This window comes from Rhinopithecus roxellana, chromosome 6, assembly GCF_007565055.1.
Source record: "Rhinopithecus roxellana isolate Shanxi Qingling chromosome 6, ASM756505v1, whole genome shotgun sequence".
In the NCBI taxonomy this organism is placed as follows: Eukaryota; Metazoa; Chordata; class Mammalia; order Primates; family Cercopithecidae; genus Rhinopithecus; species Rhinopithecus roxellana.
This window is the reverse complement of record NC_044554.1, coordinates 19,253,078-19,261,038: the sequence shown is the minus strand read 5'-3', so window position 1 is coordinate 19,261,038 and position 7,961 is coordinate 19,253,078. Positions and strand designations below refer to the sequence as shown.

Below are 7,961 nucleotides of genomic sequence, written 5' to 3'. Positions count from 1 at the left end.
ATCTTCAGTCGCTGATACTCTTTCTTCCAGTTGATCAAATCAGCTATTGAAGTGTGTGCATGCATCACGTAGTTCTTGTGCATGGTTTTCAGCTCCATCAGGTCATTTAAGGTCTTCTCTAGACTGTTTGTTCTAGTTAGCCATTCGTCTAATCTTTTTTCAAGGTTTTTAGCTTCCTTGCGATGTGTTCAAACATCCTCCTTTAGCTTGGAGAAGTTTGTTATTATCGACTTTCTGAAGTCTACTTCTGTCAGCTTGTCAAAATCATTCTCTGTCCAGCTTTGTTCCATTGCTGGTGAGGAGCTGCAATGCTTTGGAGAAGAGGTGCTCTGGTTTTTAGAATTTTCAGCTTTTATTCTCTGGTTTCTTCCCATCTTTGTGGTTTTATCTGCCTTTGGTGTTTGATGATGGTGACCTACGGATGGGATTTTGGTATGGATGTCCTTTTTGTTGATGTTGATGCTATTCCTTTCTGTTTGCTAGTTTTCCTTCTAACAGTCAGGTCCTTCAGCTATAGGTCTGTTGGAATTTGCTGGAGGTCCACTCCAGACCTTGTTTGCCTGGGATCACCAGTAGAGGCTGCAGAACAGCAAATATCGAAGAACAGCAAATATTACTGCCTGATCCTTCCTCTGAAAGCTTTGTTCCAGAGCGGCACCCACTTGTATGAGGTGTTAGTCGGCCCCTACTGGGAGGTGTCTCCCAGTTAGGCTACACAGGGATCAGGGACCCACTTGAGGAGGCAGTCTGTCCATTCTCCGAGCTCAGACACCATGCTGGGAGAACCACTGGTCTCTTCAGAGCTGTCAGACAGGGACATTTAAGTCTGCAGAAGTTTCTGCTGCCTTTTGTTCATCTATGTCTTGCTCCCAGAGGTGGAGACTACAGAAGTAGCCAGCCTTCCTGAGCTGCGGTGGGCTCCACCCAGTTCAACCTTCCCTAGCCGCTTTGTTTACCTATGCAAGCCTCAGCAATGGCAGACGCCCCTCCCCCTGCCAGGCTGCTGCTTTGCAGGGCTGCTTTGCAGGTCGATCTCAGACTGCTGCGCTAGCAGTAAGCAAGGCTCCATGGGTGTGGGATTTGCTGCAGGCATGGGGTATAATCTCCTGGTGTGCCGTTTCCTAAGACCACTGGAAAAGTGCAGTATTTGGGTGGGAGTGTCCCGTTTGTCCAGGTACCATCAGTCACGGCTTCCCTTTGTTAGGAAAGGGAAATCCCCTGACTCCTTGTGCTTTCCAGGTGAGGTGATGCCCTGCCCTGCTTCAGCTTGCCCTCTGTGGGCTGCACCCACTGTCCAATCAGTCCCAGTGAGATGAACAAGGTACCTCGGTTGGAAATGCAGACATCACCCATCTTCTGTGTCGATCAGGCTGGAAGTTGCAGACTGGAGCCTTTCCTATTTGGCCATCTTGGAACGGAATTGAGTCTGTTTTTTAAAAAAAGAATTATTCATCACTTTTTTTCTAGTTAATTTTTCTCAGTTAATTTTTCCCTTCTTTTATCTTTATTAATTCCTTTCTTCTCTTTCTTTTGGTTTGCGTTTTCTTGCCCCTGACATTCTGAGTGGGATGTTTAATTTACTGTTTTCGTTCTTTCATTTTAAATAAAATGAATATTGTTGGCTATGAGTTTTCTTTCAAATACTGTTTTAACTACGTCCCATGAGATCTTATTTTATACAGGGTCATTGAATCTTTATGTAAAAGGTTGTATTTTGATCATAGAACATTGTTTCCTTTTCAATTTTGTGTAATCTGTCGAGATATTCTTTATGGTCTATAATTTTTGTTTTTCAAGATATTTTCATGTGTCATTGGTTAGAAGCTATATTTTTAATATTGGGGTGAATATCTCATTAAATTATGTAGATATAAATAGATTCTATCTAGATTCTCACATAATCCTTTTACTCTTGACCTAAGATGGTTTTATTGTAATGAATTCTCTTATCTTAGTGTGTTTCTAATGCACCATCTGTAGATCCTCTTTTATAAAAATGGTTTTTATATTATATAACATTTAGGGATTCATATCTGTTTTAACTTTGCTGTGAGGGTATAACATTATAACATAATAACTCTTATTCTCATTTAATACTTTTTAGCCTTAATTATGTTTGATATGAAGTTATCTCTGCTTTCATTTTTTGTTTTGCTCATTATTTTTTTCATCCATTCTTTGATTTGTAGCCTCTCAAACTTTTAAAATTGGTTCTCTTGTATACAACACAAAGTTGCATTTTGGTGTCATTCTACCTGAAATTTTTTACTTTTAATGAGTTAAGCCTACAAACACATAATAATTAATTATACACTAAGTAATTTCTTTTTTGTTTTCTTATTTTTTTTTAAGTAATAGAAAAGTTTATATTTTGGTTGTAATATTTACCATTGTGTGAGTATGTCATTCCTCATTTTCCTGAGGAGTATCTATGGATTTCTACAAGAAACAAACAAAATATTCATTTAGTTTCTCTTCTTTCCCTCTTCTTCACCATTTAACTTTGATCAATCATATTATTTTTCTTAATGCTATATTCTTACTCTTACATGTATGGATGTTTCTTGCATTCAAATGTTATCATTTGATTCCTAACCACTACTTATTATGGAACCTTCTATAACATTTTATTTCCCCATTTCTCTCTGTCCTGTACCTGGTTTCCTCTTTCTATTTCGTAAAGCATATATTTGTTCTTGAATCTCAGTGACCCCCTTCCTCTCTCCCTCTCTTTCTCCATCCCTCTTCCTCTATCTTTTCCTCTCTATATATAGAGTTTTACTTATTCAATGCTTAATACCAAAATTTTATACAGAATCTCTTCAATCAGCTCCTGGTTGTCTAAGCATATTTTCTAGGAGATTGCTTAGGAAAGATTCATAAACTTAAATTCTTGCATGTTTACAATTGTTTTCCTTAAATTGTCATACTTGAAAGAAAGCTTGGCTGGATAAAACATTATTACCTTACATTTTCTTCCTATGTGTGTCTGGTAAATACTGTGCCATTATCTTCTTGCATTAACGTTCCTCCCAAGAAGTCTGATGTCAATATAATTTTCTTTACTTTGTCAGTGCATTGTTGTTTTTGGTTGGAGGCCTATAATTTTTATCTGTTATCTTTAAAATCTTATAATGTTAGGAACATGGTGTTACTGGTTAACATCCTAGGCCAATTTTCTCAGGCATACTGTGCATCTTTTTTATGTGCAGATCCAGGTATTTTAAAAAATGAGAGCTTTTTGTATTCTAATTAAAAAATATTTGTTCTGTTTCCTTGCTTGGTTGTTTGTTATGTTTTGTACTTTATTGCTTCTTTTGGTACTCTTATTCCGTGGAAATTGGATTTTCTTTGCCAGTTATGTACATTCCATCTTCTTTGTCTTTCTACCTTCTATTTATTCCTCTCTAACTGTATCATTTGTCCATTTGGTCTCATTTCTATCCTGTTGATATCATTTATTACATTTTAAGTAGTTTCTATTATCTTTTGGGTATCTTATGTTTAATGTTAATTTACAATTTTGAATTGTTTTCTTTCCCAAGCTTTGTCCTTTCCCATCTGACATCTATTACCTGTCTCTTGTTACCTGTCTCCTCTTAAAGTTTGTAATTTTCATTTTTAAATGTTCTTTCATATCTACAATGTCTTATTTTGTTATATTTTAAATTCTGGCAAGAATCTTACTTCTCAGCAGGTTTTGTCTGTGTCACTTAATGTGCTTTCATTTGTGAACCTGTTTTGATCCTCATCTTCAGTTTTTCATGAATGCCACGATTTTATTTTTCTTATCCATATTTCATTCTCCTAGAATAATGACTAGGAAGACATTTCTTTTATGTGGCTTGTGGGTAGCAGGTGGCTTTTCTGAGTTCTCATATCAAGGATTCTGCTTCTGTAGCAATAGGAAATGGTGGTTTTTAAATGTATGAAATCATTATTTAGTGGAGGTGAAGTTTGCTTTTATTTTTATATTATATTCCATTCCGGTAGGCTGTTTGTCATCAACTGCTTCTTTTCCTCTATTTAAAACCAGCTGCTGACTCCAAATGCAACTGCTGCTACAGAAGTCACACACTATCAGATAATTGACAGTCCTCATGGGGCCCCACAGGACACATTTTTGTAAAGATTAATAAAGGTAAAAGATATGTTACAGCCACAGAGAGAAAGTGCAGACATTTGTAGAGGAACATGACTTACCAGTGCAGCCCTGTAGGGTCCTATCTCAGTCACATAGGATGTGGTTCGTCTTCGGTTTATGAGACACCAAGGTAAATACAAGCTATTTTGGTTTTGTACTTGCTTCGACAGCACATATACTAGAACTGGAATTATACAGAGAAGATTAGCATGGCTTCCACACAAGAGTGACATGAAAATTTATGAAGCATTCCATATTCTTCAGGGTTCAAAATATCACAGTACCCCCAAAATATGCGCAACTGTTATGCATCTTTTTTTTTCAAAAAGATATCTGATTTCATCTGTGAGTTCATGAGCTTCACTCATGCCAAGGTACAAATTTGTTGAGCAGTCTTTTACAATACAGTAATCACTTAGGTAAAACCTAGGCTTTATGACTTGTTAAACCATGTATAACTGTCAATCTGTACATTTTCACTAAGCAGTATAGATAACAAGCTAGTACAGCATGTCTCCAGGGGAATTTCAGACTTCATGCTGCACATTATGCATAGACAGCTAGTTTATTTAATTTCCTTCTTGTTCAAAGTCAATATTTGACCTTCCAGGCTTCCTCAGAGACAAGCTTAAAACTACCCAAACCAGCAGCAAGTCATCCCAATCTGTAACTCTCTTTAAAGATACTTTGCCAAGACCACCTTTCCAAGCCTCTTCTTTGTCTTCCCGTTGACTGTGCTATGTAGTCTTCTAAGCCCAACAAGGCTGTCGATAGTTTCTACTCCGGATGTGGCTCTCTATTTCTGGAGATGAACTCTTGATAATGTTTCCTGGATTTCACCACTGCTGCCCACTACTCACACATCATACAGCTCCCTCCAGACTCACATGCAAGTGTGGGCTATGGTAGTCTTAGTTGCTTAGCCCTTCTTTTACCCATAAATTGCAATTTATATCTTCTGTTCTCTACGTGGCAAATGTAAGTTATTGATGTTTTAAGTTAACTGTTCTTTAAATCTTTATGGTATTTTGGAGAAGGTGTGGAAAGATTGTGATCCATAGAAACTTCATGATCCTAAGGTAACTTGAAACTACCGACCTTGGCCTTTAACTGTCAGGGCTAATTTGACCTCAAAGGCATGAGAAATATTCTTTTCTGCTTTATTTTTCCTTTTAGAAGTGTTATATGTTGTTTTTTTCTTCTGCTTTCCTCGGGTCTTTTCAAGCTGGTTCAGAAAAATTCAAAATGTAAACTGCTTCCCTAACTTTCCTTTTGATCACTGTTCAAGTGGTGCCAGCGCTCAGCTGCATCATTTGGTTCTCATTCTTTTTTTTTCAGGTACTTTCAGTGTCTGAAATTAATTTTCCTAAAATTTTCTTCTAGATTGTATATTGGGTTTTCCCCCTGGAATGACATAAGAATTCAACAAATTCTGTTCTGACCAAAAGCATCCATTAATTAAACAAATGATGACACTCTCACCTTGCTAAATGGTATTCCATACAGATGTTACCTCCCATCAGATCAGCATCTAATCCAAACCTGTTCTCAGTGCAGTAGTGACCTCCATGACTTCTATAATGACTACTCATACCCTTCTTCTGGAAACTTAACATTGTGAATTCTCCAGACCTCTCCCCTCAGAATAATTGCCATATTTGTCTATCTTCATGCAGCAGCTCTATCAATTTAAAACTCAGTGAAAATATTCCATGTTTATTGATGAAGACTTTATTTCTAAAATATGTCCTGATTTTATGAAACTATCTAGCTATTGATCCTAATTTTCCAAGGGACTTATCCCAGTGGCTTCTCTCTGGTTCACTGGCTTCCTGTTTTCAAACTGCCTCTCATGTCATCCAAGTGTGGACGCTAAGGTCTTCCTATTTTTATCTTCTTGAAATGGTGGCCTGTTAACCCATCATAATAACATATCTTTTCCCTAACTCCAACCTTAATAATACATAGGGCTTTGCATATCTCCATTTCTCTTTTATATACATCTAGGCTGTCCCACCAGATAGCAGTATTTATCCTAAGTAAATCCTCATCTTTACGCATGTCTTTCATTATAATCTTCTTTATTTCTTTTACTACTTTGGTATTAATTATAACAAAATACTCTGATTTTAAAAAGCTGACCTTGTTCTTCCTTAAGAAATTATAAGTCTTAGAAAAAAAAATACAGGTATAAGCTTTTAAAATTTTCTTCTTAGCATTATAATAATTCCATAGCTTTTTTTTCCTGTGCCTCAACTCAAGAAGTTTACTTATCCAATATATAATGAGGACCAAAAGGCCTCTTTAGCTGTTCACTGATTAAAATTTTATCTGTCTTGTGGTTGAACCTGTAGTCTGTATGAAATTCACAATGATCAAAATTTATGTGAAGTCAGTTTGAGATAATGAGGAATGTAGAGGAATAACTATAGGAATTTTAGGACAAATTTCATAATTTAAGAAGTAAAGCAAGTCACATTCACCCCTTGGACTTGGATACAGTTTAAATCGAGATAAAGAGAAATAAGTTTGGTGCCACATGCTCATATGGAGCTCTTAAAAATGAAAGACAGCCTTTCGGCCGGAACCGCCATCTTCCAGTAATTCGCCAAAATGACGAACACAAAGGGAAAGAGGAGAGGTACCGGATATATGTTCTCTAGGCCTTTTAGAAAACATGGAGTTGTTCCTTTGGCCACGTATATGCGAATCTATAAGAAAGGTGATATTGTAGACATCAAGGGAATGGGTACTGTTCAAAAAGGAATGCCCCACAAGTGTTACCATGGCAAAACTGGGAGAGTCTACAACGTTATCCAGCATGCTGTTGGCATTGTTGTAAACAAACAAGTTAAGGGCAAGATTCTTGCCAAGAGAATTAATGTGTGTATTGAGCACATTAAGCACTCTAAGAGCCGAGATAGCTTCCTGAAACGTGTGAAGGAAATTGATCAGAAAAAGAAAGAAGCCAAAGAGAAAGGTACCTGGGTTCAACTGAAGCGCCAGCCTGCTCCACCCAGAGAAGCACACTTTGTGAGAACCAATGGGAAGGAGCCTGAGCTGCTGGAACCTATTCCCTATGAATTCATGGCATAATAGGTGTTAAAAAAAAATAAATAAATAAAAGACCACTGGGCTGGAAAAAAAAAAAAAAAAAAAGAAAGGAAGTGTAGAAATCCTATTACTCCATTAATTCCCCAGCCTGTGTCCTGGCCAGAAAATACAGTAATGAGGGCAATGTGCCTTTGACTCACCAAGTGAAGGAGCCTTGTAATGAAATGCTATCTATTTGGTTGACTTGTTTCTTGCTTTGCCATGAATCTTAACTTTTTACTATAATACCTTGAGAAATGAAATTATTTCTTCTAAAGTACCTTAGAGAGTACCTCTGAACCTTAGGATCAATGAAAGACTGGAAGTCTCAGAAAGTGTAAGTTGGTCTTGATTATTAAAATTAATCTTTGTTTGAACTTCAAATGCATTTCAGTATCTTACCTGAGGATGCCACCAAAGCCTTGCTTAATTCTTGAAATGTGGTAGACTGTGCCTGCTCAGATTTGTCTTTGAGGCTACTAGTCTTTTGACATTCACTTATGGTGAAACCGTCTGACGTGGATGCACAGAAGGCTTAGTGTCCCCAGATGTAGTTTTGATCCCTAATTTTTGGGTTCACATTGAAGGCTTCCTAAACCACAAGATTGTAAGGGATTTTTGTCACTGCTGTTTCTCAAGCACCTGGAACAGTGATTGGCATGTATTAGATGCTCCGTGAATAACTAAATTGGGAGGTCAATGGTCATTCATTGTCTCTCTGAAA

At 37.1% G+C, this 7,961-nt stretch overlaps 1 non-coding gene and 1 pseudogene across 2 annotated transcripts; both read left to right on the top strand.

The window, feature by feature from the left end:
* Window positions 1-4,298: 4,298 nt before the first annotated feature.
* Window positions 4,299-4,405, top strand: LOC115898411. Its single transcript, XR_004058149.1, has one exon. It is a non-coding gene; the product is annotated as a U6 spliceosomal RNA (small nuclear RNA).
* Window positions 4,406-6,722: 2,317 nt separating this feature from the next.
* LOC104675554 lies at window positions 6,723-7,257 on the top strand (annotated as a pseudogene). Its single transcript, XR_749797.2, has one exon. The product of XR_749797.2 is annotated as a 60S ribosomal protein L21 pseudogene (transcript).
* The last annotated feature ends 704 nt before the right edge of the window (window positions 7,258-7,961 follow it).